Raw genomic sequence first — 16,893 nt, 5'->3', positions numbered from 1 at the left:
GCTAGTATTTTGTTGAGGGCTTTTGCATCTATGTTCATCAGTGACATTGCCTGTAGTTTTATTTCTTTGTGACATCTTTGTCTGGTTTTGATATCAGGGTGGTGGTGACCTCATAAACTGAGTTTGGGAGTGTTCCTCCTCTGCTATATTTTGGAAGAGTTTGAGAAGGATAGGTGTTATCTCTTCTCTAAATGTTTGATAGAATTCACCTGTGAAGCCATCTGGTCCTGGGCTTTTGTTTGTTGCAAGATTTTTAATCACAGTCTCAATTTCATTTCTTGTGATTGGTCTGTTCATATTTTCTATTTCTTCCTGATTCAGTCTTGGCAGGTTGTGCATTTCTAAGAATTTGTCCATTTCTTCCAAGTTGTCCATTTTATTGGCATAGAGTTGCTTGTAGTAATCTCTCATGATCTAGGGACTAGTGCCTGTGTTCTGGTAAATGAGGCTGGATCTTGTCTTTCTGGTGGGCAGGATCACGTCCAGTGGTGTCTTTTGGGATGTCTGTGACCTTATTATGATTTTAGGCAGCCTCTCTGCTAATGGGTGGGGTTGTGTTCCTGTCTTGCTAGTTTGTTGGCATAGGGAGTCCAGCACTGTAGCTTTCTGGTCGTTGAGTGGAGCTGGGTCTTATCTTTGAGATGGAGATCTCTGGGAAATCTTTCACCATTTGATATTACATGGAGCTGAGAGGTCTCTGGTGGACCAATGTCCTGAACTCAGCTCTCTCACTTCAGAAGCACAGACCTGACATACGACTGGAGCACTGAGACCCTGTCTGCCACATGGCTCAAAACAAAAGGGATAAAGAAAGAAAGGAAGAAAGAAAGAAAGAAAGAGAAATAAAATTATTAAAATAGAAAATATTTTTTAAAATTTTAATAATTAAAAAATAATAAAAAAACAGACAGAACCCCAGGACAACTGGTTAAAGCAAAGCTATATGACAAAATCACACAAAGAAGCATACACACACCCATTCACAAAAGTAGAAAAAGGAAAAAAAATATATATATATATATTTAAAAAACGACGAGAGCAACCAAATCAATAAGCAAATCTACCAATGATAATAAACTCTAAATACTAAAATAAGGTAAAAATAAAATCAGAAACAAATTGGATGCAGAAAGCAAACCCCAAGTCTACAGTTGCTCCATAAGTCCACTGCCTCAATTTTGGGATGATTCATTGTCTCTTCAGGTATTCCACAGATGCAGGGTATATCAAGTTGATTGTGGAGATTTAATCCGCTGCTCCTGAGGCTGCTGGGAGAAATTTCCCTTTCTCTTCTTTGTTCGCCCTGCTCCTGGGGTTCAGCTTTGGATTTGGCCCCGCCTCTGCATGTCAGTTTCCTGAGGGCATCTCTTCTTCACTCAGACAGGACGGGGTTAAAGTAGCAGCTGATTCAGGGGCTCTAGCTCACTCAGGTTGGGGGGAGGGAGGGGGACGGAATGCGGGGCAAGCCTGCAGCTGCAGAGGCCAGTGTGATGTTGCAACAGCCTGAGGCGCGCCGTGTGTTCTCCTGGGGAAGTTGTCCCTGGATCACGGGACCCTGGCCATGGCAGGCTTCACAGACTCCCCGGAGGGGAAGTGTGGATAGTGACCTGTGCTTGCACACAGGCTTCTTAGTGGCTGCAGCAGCAGCCTTAGTGTCTCATGCCCATCTCTGGTGTCCGCGCTGATAGCTGCAGCTGGTGCCCACCTCTCGAGCTTGTTTTCGGGGTGCTCTGAATCCCCTCTCCTCGAGCACCCTGAAATAATAGTCTCTTGCCTCTTAGGCAGTTCCAGATTTTTTCCCAGACTCCCTCCTGGCTAGCTGTGGTGCACTAGCCCCCTTCAGGCTGTGTTCATGCAGCCAGCCCCAGTCCTTTCCCTGGGATCTGATCTCCAAAGCCCGAGCCTCAGCTCCTAGCCTCCACCCGCCCCAGTGGGTGAGCAGACAAGCCTCTCAGGCTGGTGAGTGCTGGTCGGTGCTGATCCTCTGTGCGGGAATCTCTCTGCTTTGCCCTCTGTACCCTTATTGCTGCTTTCTCCTCCGTGGCTCTGAAGTTTTTTCCCCGCCACCCCCCGACTCTGCCAGTGAAGGGGCTTCCTAGTGTGTGGAAACTTTTCCTCCTTCACAGCTCCCTCCCAGAAGTGCAGGTCCCATCCCTATTCTTTTGTCTCTGTTTTTTCTTTTTGCCCTACCCAGGTACGTGGGGAGTTTCTTGCCTTTTGGGAAATCTGAGGTTTTCTGCCAGCCTTTGGTAGGTGTTCTCTAGGAGTTGTTCCACTTGTAGGTGTATTTCTGATGTATTTGTGGGGAGGAAGGTGATCTCCAAGTCTTACTCCTCTGCCAACTTGAAGGTCTCTTCAGTTGTATTTTTAAATGATTGATTTGTAAACATTTACTTTTCTTTAAGCTAATTAAATAGAGCTCATTTACAAATTAACCTCAACAATATTATCCAAAGACCAAGACACATAATCATATTGAGACATACATATATCCAGACAGAGATCTCATAGCCTCATCTTAAAATTTAATCATGAATTAGATATTTTCATATAAAATTTATTAGTTTATAAATTTTACCTACTTCCCTCTCTATTGTAAAACAGCTGTAATTGCATAAGTCGCATAGTTCAGGGATCTACTTGTGGGTCACTTTTTCCCCTGAATCTTAGGAGTATTACCGCTAGGCCATATTACAAGGGAAAATCATCTTTTTATATATCACTGGCTTATAAATGAAATTCTCCAATTCTGGAGAATGCACCTCAACGGGCTGCATCTGGGAAACAATTTTGAGTTTCCCACAGCTGACACACTTACACACAAGATAAAATGCAAACATACACACAAAGAACAAAATCTAATTCCTGTGGGACAAAAACAAAAGGGTGAAGTCCAACAATTTTCTCAAAGTTTTTCAAACAAGGATCCCTCTTTTTAACAACAAACAACATGTAAATGGAAAGATAGGGAATAATGACCACACGTGTCATGGCAATTTACCTGGCAAATGCAAAATCAAAAAAATAACATTAGGAATAAGTTAAGTTTACTTACTTGAGCTTAAAAAGTCTCTTTATACTTTTTTCCTTGGTTTGAAGTTCTATTAATTAACCCAAGGCCAAAGTCTCAGGCAAAGGTGAGCTGTGTTTGTATTTCAAGGACATGATAAGAGTTAAAACTTCAAGCTTTTTCCTAGGAATATTTTTGTTTTCTCAGGGTCAGAATTCTGAAGTATTTTATCAAGCCAGCTTTTTCTAACTACCTGTGCAAAAAGAACCAGTTTGGGAATTTCAAAAGAGTTTCATCTTAACCAGTTTTCTCCAGAGTCTAAACAATATTGTGGCCACAGAGTTTTAAATCATTTTTTCCTTAGTCATATGTTCATAGCTATAATAAGATCATTTTTCCAAAATATGTCCCAGAGGGAATGTTCCCCAGACAAGAGAAACAAAACACAAATGGTGCCCCCAAAACCAAATGTTAGCATCCAAATAAACAAAGAACCAGTTCACAAATAGGGTAGAAGTTCAACAACTGTTCCTCTTTCCAACAAGGTACCCCACACCAACATGAAACAAACAGGCTTATTCTGGGGAGGAAAAGCCCAGGGTAGAGAGGAAAGGAATTTTTGGTTTTACACACAAAAGCATCTTACCCTCCTACACTGAGTCGGTCAACTCCCAAATGTCTGTTCATTAGTAGAGACAAATCAAAAACAGAGCTTTTTTCCTTCATCACAGAATTGAAAGCACTGTGAGCCGATAATGTCTGGTCAATCGCAAGCACTTGGGGCTGTCCCCAAGACAAAGGTGCTCAGGCAGCTGCTGAACAGGATTCAAGAGCCACCTTCATCCAGGCGCTGATGTGCCACAGGCAAAACACCCACTTGGGACTTCCACCCCAGCTGGGGTGCCAACATTGTTACCAAACAAAACTTGGGTCCACTTGCCTGTGCACAGTAAAGCCAATCTACTGACATCAGGTTGTGGTGAAGGAAAGTGTAATGTTTATTACAGGGCACCAAGCAAGGAATCCATGTAGCTAGTGCTTAAAAGGCCTGAACTCCCGGAAGGTTTTCAGGGAAAGGTTTTTAAAGATAGGGTGAAGGAGAGGGTTGTGGGGTATGTGATCAGCTCATGGACATTCTTTTGATTGGCTGGTGGTGAGGTAATGAGGAGGCAACACCATCAACCTGATTCCAATTGGTCTGGGGTCTACATGCTTGTGGGCAGCATACAGTTAACTTCTCCCACCTAGTGGGGGTTTCAGCATCTACAAAACAGCTCAAAGGACAGGGCTCAGAATATTATCTATAGTTCTTCAGGAGGAACTAAAAGCCCTTGACTTTGATTAATGGCTGAAGTATTATTTTGTCTTGCTTGACTGGTTTCCTTTTTTTCTGTGTTCTCTCACTTCTTTGATTCATTTTGTTCTTTGATTAAAAGTTTTCTACAGAGAAAAGGCAAGCAGAGGATATTGGGAGGAGGGGTGTTCTGGGAGGGGCCCATAGGGTCCTGCTTGGTTACACTTGGATTTCTAGATTTCACCAGGATGTGTTCAAGTGTGGGGTTTTTTTTTCTTCAATATATTCCTGTATGGCACTGATTATTTTTCTTCAGTAAAGGGCAATTTTCTTCTGTTTCCTTGATTATTACTTCTTTTCTGGCCTCTCTACTTTTTATTCCTGAAATTCCTATTAAAATATCTGAATCTATCCTCCATACGGATGAATTAACATCTCCCAGTTTTCTCTTTGCCTTTCTGTTTTACATTCTGATATAATTCCTTATAGACATCTTATAGAACATCTTCCAAACACAGGTTTCAACCATATTCATACTGCTCTTCAGCTTTTTGCTTGAGTTTTAAATTTGGGTAATGTAAATTGATTTCTAAGAGTCTTTTCTTAGCCTCCATTTGCACCTGACTCTGGATTTATGATTATCTTTAATTCCATGTTTGGGAATTCTCTACACTAGAAAAAGTGTATACTAAAAAAAAAATACATAACGACAAAACCCTGTAAGAAACAACTATGACTGGAAGAGAAGGAAACTGTGAAAGAATTGTTAAAGTGGTCAGAGGAAAACAGGAGAGTAATGTCATGAAATTCAAAAAAAGAAGGGTTTAAATAAGAAAGGAATGTTGAGGCTTTTTTTTTTTTTTTTTTTTTTTTGCGGTACGCGGGCCTCTCACTGCTGTGGCCTCTCCCATTGCGGAGAACAGGCTCCGGTCGCGCAGGCTCAGCGGCCATGGCTCTCGGGCCCAGCCGCTCCGCGGCATGTGGGACCTTCCCTAACCGGCGCACGAACCTGTGTCCCCTGCATCGGCAGGCGGACTCTCAACCACTGCGCCACCAGGGAAGCCCGAGGCATTTTTAATTCTGCAGATAATTGAATGAGAAATGAAAGAGTATGTGCAATTTTTAAAATAATGTAAGCAAAATTTAGGCTCTGAGAAAGAAATAAACCAAATAACCAAGTGGCATAAAAAGGCTCCAAGTCCATTTACCTGCACGGCCATAGCTTTGAGCTTAACAAAAAAATCCCCAAAAAAACTGTCAAGAGGGAAGAGAAAGGAGGATACCACAATTTAAGTGAAAAACAAGGGGAAAGTTATAAGATGACAATGTTGTACAAATAGTTGAAAACATGAGAGAAGATACAGAAGACTACAGTCCCCACCCCTTTGCTATATTACCCCATCAGGTTTTTTTAACCATTCTAGGCCTTGGTTTCCTGATTTGTAAAATAAGGGCAAACCATAATAGTACCCTAAGTTTGTTTTGCAGTTTCAATGAGAATGTCTGTAAACACTTAGCAAAGTGTTTGGCACATTGTGAGCTTTCAATAAGTGTTAGTTCTTAACATTATCATTACTAAGAAATGAATAATAAATAGCATATCATTTGAACAACATTAATGATCAGGAAACTGTCCACCAGAGGGCAACTGATGGTGAAACATTAGGCACTGACAACAATAAGAAAGACATAATTATCTTTTATTGATTGCTGAGTTTGTTTCCAGGACTATGTTAAACAATTCCAGATGAGAAATATTTGAAGGAATTGGGGTTGATTAGCTTGGAAAAGAGAAAATCTGGTGAGGGGGCTGGGATTAAGGCAGGGAGTGAAACAGTGTAATAACCATGGCCAGATATTTGAAACACTGTTGTTTGGATGATGACATCAAGGTGTCTCCATAAGGCAGAAATAGTCACCATGGATCTTGTTCCAGGAAGCAGACTTCAGTTCAACATAAGGTTTCCTGTTGGTCCTCCTGCCTCCACCAACAAGTGTAGTCATTCCCCAGGGACTACACCTGGACCTCTAGTTAGCAGATGCTGCTGTGGGAATGTCTCATTTTGTAGTTGAATCTTGAATGTACCCAAACAAAATTTTTTAAATTCTGTGTTTCATTCTTATGAAATCCTCCCTAGCTACCTAGTGTGTGGGGCCATGAAATTAGAGGTTGTTTATTTAATAGATTTTGTTTTTCTAGCTGGCTTAAAATACCATCAGCAGCTTGTGGGTAACCTAAAATGATAAATATCAGTGGAGGAGGGGATAAATTCTGCAACAATTTTGATATTCTCAGCATGCAAACTAAAACCAATCACTTTTTATATCAACATATGGAAATCTATTTGGGAGTCATGAAAATCAAAGATGCTCATGTTTAATTGTTAATCAGAGACAGTGTGAAACACCTGAAGCTTACTAGTGCTCTCTGTCCAGTTGTTTGGAGAAAAAATCATGTGAAGAACAGTAAGCCCCCCTACACACACACACACACACACATACTCAAGTGCATATCTTCCTTAACTTATTTGCTCAGAGTCCATTATTAACATCTAGTTCATATCTTTTGTGCATAGGGAGAGGTTCAGTTTTTAAATACAACTCACTATTTTCTTCCTCTCTCCTCATCTCTCTTATTTCTCTCCTATTTTTTTATCAAAAATTATTTGAAGAGAAGGTAAGAGAACTAACTTAAAAACAGAAAGATCAATGTTAGTTTAAAAAATATATTCTTCTAAAAAATTCCAGTAACCTGGAATTAGAGACAGATACAAATGAAAAACTAGAAAAATTCTGTGACTATGTACCAGGTATAATTATTCTATTTATGTTATTCTATTTATGTGACTTTAAAAAAAGACAAATAATCATGGAAATTAAGTGGAATAAAGAAGAGAAAACAAATATGCTTTTCGGAAGGGACAGTATGGTGGCTCTGAGTGAAAGGTCAATCTTCCTCCTTGTTATTTGGACTTTACCCTTTTCCCTCTCTCTATCCTGCATCACCAATTTCTACCTCATCACTGGACAGCAATGTAAATACACAAACATGCTTTATAAACTAATCCCCACAGTATTATATCCTAACCTCACATCTTCTACCACAGGGGTCCCCAACCCCCAGGCCATGGACCGATATTGGTCCGCGGCCTGTTAGGAACCAGGCCACACAGCAGGAAGTGAGTGATGGGTGAGTGAGTGAAGCTTCATCTGTATCTACAGCTGCTCCCCATCACTCGCATTACCACCTGAGCTCCACCTCCTGTCAGATCAGCAGCAGCATTAGATTCTTATAGGAGCCTGAACCCTGCTGTGACTGCACATGTGAGGGACCTAGGTTGCACGCTCCTTATGAGAATCTAATGCCTGATGATCTGAGGTGGAGCTGAGGCAGTGTTGCTAGGAATGCGGAGTGGCTGCAAATACAGATTATCATTAGCAGAGAGGTTTGACTGCACAGAGACCCTAATGAATCAATTGCTTGCAGACTCATATCAAAACCCTATCAGTAAGTGGCAAGTGAAAACAAGCTCAGGGCTCCCACTGATTCTGCATTATGGTGAGTTGTATAATTATTTCATTATATATTACAATGTAATAATAATAGAAATAAAGTGCACAATAAATGTAATGTGCTTGAATCATCCCAAAACAATAGCCCCCACCCTAGTCTGTGGAAAAATTGCCTTCCATGAAACTGGTCCCTGGTGCCAAAAAGGTTGGGGGCCACTGCTCTACCATATACCATCTCATTTTCTTTCCTCCTATTAAAAGCAAGACTTATTGAACTATGAAAATATTGTCATTGTCTTCATGCCCTTACTTTACTTTCTTATTTCAGCCGTCTCCAATAAATCTCGGCTCCACTAAAACTCTTCCTGTCAAGTTAATCTGTAACCTCCACATTGTGAACTGTATTGGTTGATTCTTTGTTCTCTTCTTTTTAAAATAATTGTATAATTTATCATCGAAACCAGATGTTTGAGATTTAAAGGGGCACTTTAATACTATGCAATTATTTGGAATATTAGTATTTTGGATGACAAATTGATTTTTATTATAATGGTGAACTGGTAAAATAGTTTTGTAAGAATATTTTCAAAGTGAAATTTTTTTCTAAAAAGACATGTTTATGTTTATTGAAGTAAAATAAAAACTTTATTACTATTTATACATTAAATTATATTTATATTATTGGTCATCTGAACATCAAAAATAACATAAAATAAAAATTTTTAATAACATAAATAGAATAATTATTCCTGGAATATAGTCACAGAGTTTCATTAGTTTTTCAGTTGTATCTATCTCTAATATCAGGTCACTGGAATTTTTTATCATTTAAAAAATTTTATTGGAGTATAGTTGATTTACAATGTTGTATTAGTTTCAGGTGTACAGCAAAGTGAATCAGTTATACAGATACATATATCCACTCTTATTTTAGATTCTTTTCCCATATAGGCCATTACAGAATATTAAGTAGAGTTCCCTGTGCTATACAGTAGGTTCTTATTAGTTATCTATTTTATATAGAGTAGTGTGTATGTCAATTACAATCTCCCAATTTATCCTTCCCCCCACCCCTTATCCCCTGGAAACCATAAGTTTGTCTTCTACATCTGTGACGCTTTTTCTGTTTTGTAAATAAGTTCATTTGTACCACTTTTTTAGATTCCACGTATAAGCCATATCATATGATATTTGTCTTTCTGTGTTTGACTTACTTCACTCAGTATGACAATCTCTAGGTCCATCCATGTTGCTGCAAATGGCATATTTTGTTCTTTTTTGTGGCTGAATAATATTCCATTGTATATATGTACCACATCTTCTTTATCTATTCCCCTGTTGATGGACATTTAGGTTGCTTCCATGTCCTGGCTATTGTAAATAGTGCTGTAATGAACACTAGGGTGCATGTATCTTTTCAAAGTATGGCTTTCTCTGGATATATGCCTAGGAGTGGGATTGCTGGGTCATGCTGGTTCTATCTTTAGATTTTTAAGGCCAGGTCTCTGGAATTTTTAAGAAAAATGTGTTTTAAGCTAACATTTATCTTTTCATATTAGGCTAATTCTCTTATAAAATGACCTGTAAGCTTCCTAAAATTTACATTTTATTATTATTTTGAATTGTTAGCACCTTCAAATGACTTTTCTAGAAATACAATATTTTTAGTTAAGAAGCTGATCCCTCCATAGGTGCTGAGGTTCATGGTAAACTCAGAGAAAATTCTGTTAAGTGTATACTCTGAATTCTAAATTTTTATATGAAAACCTGTGAACATTTTAGCCCAAATATTTTCAAATTCCATATTAGTACCTCCATTCAAAATATTTTCTTTTACAAATATTATTTATGATACAATGTTTGTCAAATAAATTATATCTAATTATAATTCTTTGGTTATTTTGCTAAATTTAAGTGCTACAAAATTATAAGCCTTATTAATTGCATTCAAATCCAGTACAGAATAAAAATGTGACCAATAAAAAATAAGAATTTGATTCAGAAATTCTTTGCAGAAGTCAAGATATTGCAAAGCATAAGTTTTCCACTTCCAAGTGGGATGTAACAGTTTACACCAGGTCAATGCTGAAAACATTTTAAACAAATTTTAAAAGGCCAGATGAATTACAAATTCTTATTTTTAAAGACATCAGAGGACTGTGGAAAGGATGGGACCCCATGACCTAAAATTCCAGAGAGGCAAAACTTTTCTGAGGTAAGCTAACAATCACCAGCCATTTTTACACTTGGAGGTAGGGGAAATTGCTTTACTCTATTCATTAGCTGAATATTGAACTTGGTCCAGGTTGAGTAAGGGAGGGACAACAAGGATTTTTGACTGTGAAAATCTAGAGGGAAAATTGGAAACCTGAGACAGTCTCTAACATGGCTGATTTTCTGAACAGACATTTGCTTGGTTCCAGGAGTACAAAGGAGGGTAACGAGCTAGACTGACATCTTCTAAGAGAAGAGTGAAATCTTTCACAGTCCTGCAGCCCTGTGAAAGAGACCTACCATGATGGTCCTTCCCTTAATTCATTGCTAGACTTTGAAGTTGTGTGGGATGGAGACTGAAGAGTTAGATCTTCCACTGTCTTTCAGATCTGAGGAGATGGATGCCTTAAAAAAAGGCCCATGAGAGCCACACCCAAAGGACAGGGTAAAGCAGAGATAAATTAAGTCTTGTTTAAATTGAAGCCCAGCCCAATCAAGCAAACTCTCTGATTGCACTGAGGTGATCAGCCTCTTACCCTATCTGCCTAACAGAAAAAAAAAGGGAACCTTTTCTGCTGAAAGATAACATAATTTGAAGCTTCTTTGGTTCTTTTATACATAATATATGGCATTATATTGAAAAAATTCTATGCAGACAAAACTATGATTGATAATAAAGAGAGTAAATAGACATTAGAAGCAGACCTACAGATATAGATTAAATATTTTAAAACAACTATGATTAATATTTTGAATAAAATAGAGGAAAAGATGTACACAATAGATGAAAAGATGGAGAATTTCAACAGAGAATTTGAGTCTATTAAAAAATTAATTTGACATACTAAACCTATTAGATGATGAAATAGAAGAATATCTTTATAACCTTGAGAGTGAGGAAAATTTTTAACCAAGATATAAAAAACGCAAATATTAAAGTGAAAATTTTGTTCTTTTTTATGGCTGAGTAATATTCCATTGTATATATGTACCACATCTTCTTTATTCATTCCTCTGTTGATAGACATTTAGATTGCTTCCATGTCCTGGCTATTGTAAATAGTGCTGCAATGAACATTGGGGTGCATGTATCTTTTTGAATGGTTTTCTCCAGATATATGCCCAGGAGTGAGATTCCTGGGTCATATGGTAGCTTTATTTTTTTAAGGAACTTCCATACTGTCCTCCATAGTGGTTGTACCAGTTTACATTCCCACCAATAATGTAGGAGGGTTGCCTTTTCTCCACACCCTCTCCAGCATTTATTGTTTGAAGATTTTTTTGATGATGGTCATTCTGACTGTTGTGAGGTGATACGTCATTGTAGTTTTGATTTACATTTCTCTAATAATTAATGACATTGATCATCTTTTCATGCACTTTTTAGCCATCTGTAAGTCTCTTTTGGAGAAATGTCTATTTAGATCTTCTACCTATTTTTTGATTGGATTGTTTGTTTTTTTGATATTGAGCTGCATGAGCTGTTTGTATATTTTGGAGATTAGTATCTTGTCAGTTGCTTCATTTGCAAATGTTTTCTCCCATTCTGAGGGTTGTCTTTTCATTTTGTTGATGGTTTCCTTTGCTGTGCAAAAGCTTTTAAGTTTCATTAGGTCCCATTTGTTTATTTTTGTTTTTATTTTTATTACTCTAGGAGATGGATCAAAAAAGATCTTGTTGCAATTTACATCAAAGAGTGTTCTGCCTATGTTTTCCTCTAAGAGTTTTATAGCATCTTGCCTTACATTTAGGTCTTTAAACCATTTTGAGTTTATTTTTGTGTATGGTGTTAGGGAGTGTTCTAATTTCATTCTTTTACATGTAGCTGTCCAGTTTTCCCAACACCACTTATTGAAGAGACTATCTTTTCTCCATTGTACATTCTTGCGTCTTTTGTCATAGATTAGGTGACTATAGGTGCTTGATTTTATCTCTGGGCTTTCTATCCTGTTCCACTGATCTCTATCAATAAAGGAATAGGTAAAGAAGATGTAGTACATATATACAGTGGGATATTACTCAGCCATAAGAAGAACAAAATAATGCCATTTGCAGCAACATGGATTGACACAGAGATTGTCATACTGAGTGAACTAAGTCAGACAGAGAAAGACAAATATCATATGATATCACTTATATGTGGAATCTAAAAAAAAAGTTACAAATGAACTTATCTACAAAACATAAATGGAATTGTAATTGTAGAAAGAAAACGTATGGTTACCAGGAGATAAGGAGTGGGCAGGGATAAATTGGAAGATTGGGATTGACATATACCCGTTACTTTATATAAAATAGATAACTAATAAGGACCTACTGTATAGCACCGGGACGTCTACTCAGTACTCTATAATGGCCTATATGGGAAAATAATCTCAAAAAGAGTGGATATATGTATCTGTATAACTGATTCACTTTGCTGTACACCCAAAACTGACACAACATTGTAAATCAAGTTACACCAACAAAAAAGTGAAAATTTATAACTACATCCATTTAAGTTTTATAGTTAGAGAAAGACACTATGCACAGTGTTAAAAGAGAGGTATACATAACGAACTGAGACTTAATATTCCAAACATATAGGAATAACCTGCATATTATCAAGAACAGAACAGAATATCTCATGATACTGAGTCCATAGTATGCATAGGCAATTCATAAAAGTGGAAACTAGATCAGCAAACAAGCATATGGAGAGATGCAGTACCCCTGAATAGGGATCAGAGGAGTGAAAGTTAAAACAACTATGCTATATCACATACTTGAGTGGCCAAAACAAACAAAACAGATAATATCAAGTGCTGTTGAGGAAGGGGGAAAGGAGAAACTCTAATGTACTCTCAGCGAGAGTATAAATTTTTCAGAACAATTGCACATATCTAGAGAGCTGAGTATTTGCATAATTTACTACCCAGCAATTCTACCCCTGTCACTACCCAGAAAATCACTTATATGGGTGGCAAAAGAGATATAAAATGATGGATATACGGTCATTCATAATAGCATTGTTTGAAATAACAGAGAGTTAGAAAAACTTCAATGTCTCTCAATAGGGAAATGGATAGATGAAAATGTAGCATGTCTGGAGGATGTAATACTATACAGCATTGAAAAAGGTTGACCTAAAGCTACATGTTTCAGCCTAGAAAGATCTAAAAATCACAACATTGAGCAACAAAACCAAAATGAAGCTGAGAAGCAGAATGAGATGTCTATATACGTAACTTGAAAACAATTATAGATATTCATGTATACTTATAAACACACACATAAATAAATATATAGATAATGAACTAAAAGAGCACACATTAGATAAATTCTATTCAGGGACATGGAGGTGGGAAAGAGAACAGGGATGTGGTATGAAGGGGGAAAAATAAGAATAAAATTAAAATGAGATAAAAGAGGTGTGGTACATGGGCCAGTGATGATCATATGCCATGAATTGAGGAATATGCTTAAATGTATTCATCCATTTCTGTAGACCTGAGTCCAACTTAAAAACCAAAATGACTGTATATTGCTCATATCATGGAAGATAACAGTTCCATTCTTGTCTGCATTGGTACATCTGAAGCAGAGTTCAATCTTGAGCAGTAAATTTTAAGAGGCATTGACGAACTGGACTGTGTTCAGAGGAGAGCAGTCAGGACAGTGGGAGGGACATGTAAGGGGCGTGTGTCATGTAGCAGAATTGAAAAAAAGGAGACTTAGACACAATAGAATCTTAGGAGAAGGAGGTCTTCGTTTCCATTGTTACTTAAAACATTTTAACTTAAATAAGCTTACTCTCCTCACTCCTGAAGTCTGAGTTTTGTGCACCTCCTCTGTGCTTACTGAATATCCCTTACCCTCTCTGTCATTAGGGGGACTACACATTCTGACTTGCCCAGCCATTGCCACAGTATAATTATTAACAGCACCTCCTTTTACTTTCAAGCAGTCCCAGTAGAGCATATGGTTGTCTACCTACTGTAGTATTTTATTTATTTATTTATTTATTTTAATTTTACTGGAGTATAGTTGATTTACAATGTTGTGTTAGTTTCAGGTGTACAGCAAAGTGATTCAGTTATATATATATTCATTCTTTTTTTAGATTCTTTTCTTATATAGGTTATCAGAGAATACTGAGTAGAGCTCACTGTGCTATACAGTAGGTCCTTGTTGGTTATCTATCTTATATATAGTAGTTTGTGTGTGTTCATCCCAAGCTTTCGATTTATCCCTCCCCCCACATTTCCCCTTTGGTAACCATAAGTTTGTTTTTGATATCTTTAAGTCTGTTTCTATTTTGTAAATAAGTTCATTTGTATCTTTTTTAAAAATTAGATTCTACATATGAATGATATCATATGACATTTGTCTTTCTCTGTCTGACTTACTTCACTTAGTATGATAATCTCTAGGTCCATCCATGTTTCTGTAAATGACATTATTTTGTTCATTTTTATGGTTGAGTAGTATTCCATTGTATATATGTACCGCATCTTCTTTATCCATTCCTCTGTTGATGGACATTTAGTTGCTTCCGTGTCCTGGCTATTGTAAATAGTGCTGCAATGAACATTGGGATGCATGTATCTTTTTGGATTATGGTGTTCTCCAGCTATCGGATATTGTAGTATTTTAATTGCCTGTATTTTTTGTATCTCCTACTGGATGACAACCCCTAATGCTTAGTGGGAGCTTAATAACTATTTGTTAAATGAGTGAAGCACTGAGTAGAATTAGGAGTCTTCTGTGAAAGAAACTTATTGCAGTTAACTTTGATTACAGTCTGTTATCAACTCACATTGGGCCTCCTTATCTCTAGGCGGAGGGGTCAACTCTCCTTCCAGCCTGTAAGTGCTGTGAACTGATGAGAATCCAGCCACCATTTCAGCAAGTCTATGACTAAGTCCACATCCTTTAGATGCAAGCGAAGTGGTGTTGGAGATGCTGGTGTGGGATGGACTATATTGCTACATCTCCCTCTTGTGGTTGTTGTGTGGAACTCTTCACAAAATCCTCTGGTTATAACCATAGCCTCTAAGTTGGTGGTTCTATAGATCGGGGTCCACAACCCCCGGTCCACCTACCGGCTCTGGTCCGCAGCCTGTTAGGAACTGGGTCGCACAACAGGCGGTGAGCAGCAGGTGAGTGAGCGAAGCTTCATCTGCCGCTCCCCATCGCTCGCATTACCGCCTGAACCCCTCCCCCCCACCCACCTCCCACCCCTCCCATCCCAGGACCACAAAACTGGTCCCTGGTGCCAAAAATGTTGGGGACTTCTGCTATAGATCTTCACCCAGATTTTATTTGTGTTTGAGGTAGGGTTTGGGCAGGGAGCTCTAATATTTAGATAACCTTGGTAATATTGGCAGATGTGGGTCATGCTTAAGTGACTAGGTGGCCACTTTCAAAATATGATTTTTGATAGATCTACTACTTGGTATATTGATGGATATTTAGTCTATGCAAAGATGACTAGGGAGCCAGTATGTTTCTAGATCATCAGCTCTCAATTTAGGGGTTCTCAATCAGTGGGAAGATTTTGCCCAGTAAGGAATATCTGTCAATGTCAGGAAGCATTTTTGATTGTACTGACCAGGGACAGGGGATGTGCTACTGGCATCTAGTGGGCAGAGGCCAGGGATGCTGATAAACATCATATGATGTACAGAACACCCCCCATGTCAAGCAATTATCTGGACCAAAATGTCAATAGTGCTGCAGTTGAGAAACCCAGTCTAGATTTGCTCCACAAGGGGAATTTGGAGAAATTCAGGGAAGGCAATTACCTTGGCAGTGACAAAAATTAAACAATCCTTTAAACACAAGTTATCCTCTCCATGTGGAGTATGACTTCTGACCTTCCGCCTAGGATAAGGACAACCTCATACTTCATCAAATCAAATCAGCCACTTTCAGTGCTTCACACCATAGCTATAGAGACACAAGGTCATGAAACATGTTTTGCCACACTGCTATGTTACGCGTTCTCTGGGCAACACAAAAACAAAAGGGCAATTTCTTGGATGGACTGTCCATATTTTACTCATTTCCAGGAGGTAGAAAGAAAATCTTCAGGAAGAGAAGTAACTTACTGTAATCAGTGGTTTCTTAGTCAGCTTATGGACCCTTTACCAATCACATCCTGGTCGTGTGACTAGAGTTAGTGTCCTAAGGAAGCTCAAGGTTATGCCCAGCTGTATTTCAGAACCCCAACCCATTAATACTGAGAATGGGCCTGTTCCTCCTGAGTTCTCCAGAATTCAGATATGCTCAGTCAAAAGAAAACATCAGAGAAGAAACACGGGGAAACCAGAAATTGAAGTATCAGTTTTATTTTAAGCCTGAGGAAGAAGAAAACTTCAGCTCATGCACAGTGCCTTAGGGGAAAATTGGAGAATGGTAAGAGAATAATCTGAGGGGTTCTCTGCTTTCCCACTTGAACCTGGGACCTGGTTATGCAGGACATACATCAAATGTTGTTTGAAGAATGGCTCCAAAGACTCCTAATCACAGCCATCCTCGCAGTGAGCTATTGAGTCTTGTCAGGGAATTTTGAGGGGATAGCCTCTTCTTTCCCCCTTTGTTTCTGCCCTTCCATCAGGTAGAATTCAGCCACAGGAAAAACCCAAATGTTGGGAACTGAGCTGTTAAAACAATCTGAGTTATAGTAAAAGAATGATTGCTCATAACCCCAGGATTTACAAATCCTGGTTAGTAGCTCCTTGGTTTTTTAGTATAGACAGCTAATGAGCCTAAGATTATACAAGGGTGGTATAGTGGACATTGTGTATGTGTGTGTGTGTATGTGTGTGTGTGTGTGCCTGTCCAGCATGGAATCTCACTGCTTGTGTTTGGGGAATTC

The sequence above is a fragment of the Tursiops truncatus genome, chromosome 1 (genome assembly GCF_011762595.2).
Source record: "Tursiops truncatus isolate mTurTru1 chromosome 1, mTurTru1.mat.Y, whole genome shotgun sequence".
NCBI classification, from domain to species: Eukaryota; Metazoa; Chordata; class Mammalia; order Artiodactyla; family Delphinidae; genus Tursiops; species Tursiops truncatus.
Note: the sequence above shows the minus strand (reverse complement) of the source record.